Raw genomic sequence first — 327 nt, 5'->3', positions numbered from 1 at the left:
ACGCACACCTATTACCATTTGCTGATATTAACAAGTGTACACAGAGACAGACGCACAAAAGATAAATGTGTATGTATGAGTGTATCTTTGTCTGTAAATTACAAACATATACAGAGCCTAACAAAGATGAAAAAAGCTGCACGATGTACATAGATCCAGATATTACTACTAATAACAGTGATAATGAAACAGCTCTCATAGAGAGTGGTAAGACAGCTTTGCAAAGAAAGGTAGACAGGCAAAGAGATAGACAGCGCCTGAGAGAGAAAGGAATGAGGTCAGACTTACATCATGTGGAGCAACAGCAAAGGGCCGGCCGTGGCACAC

Source organism: Penaeus monodon, chromosome 27 (genome assembly GCF_015228065.2).
Source record: "Penaeus monodon isolate SGIC_2016 chromosome 27, NSTDA_Pmon_1, whole genome shotgun sequence".
Classification (NCBI taxonomy): Eukaryota; Metazoa; Arthropoda; class Malacostraca; order Decapoda; family Penaeidae; genus Penaeus; species Penaeus monodon.
The sequence above is the reverse complement of the archived record's forward strand: the minus strand, read 5'-3'. Positions refer to the sequence as shown.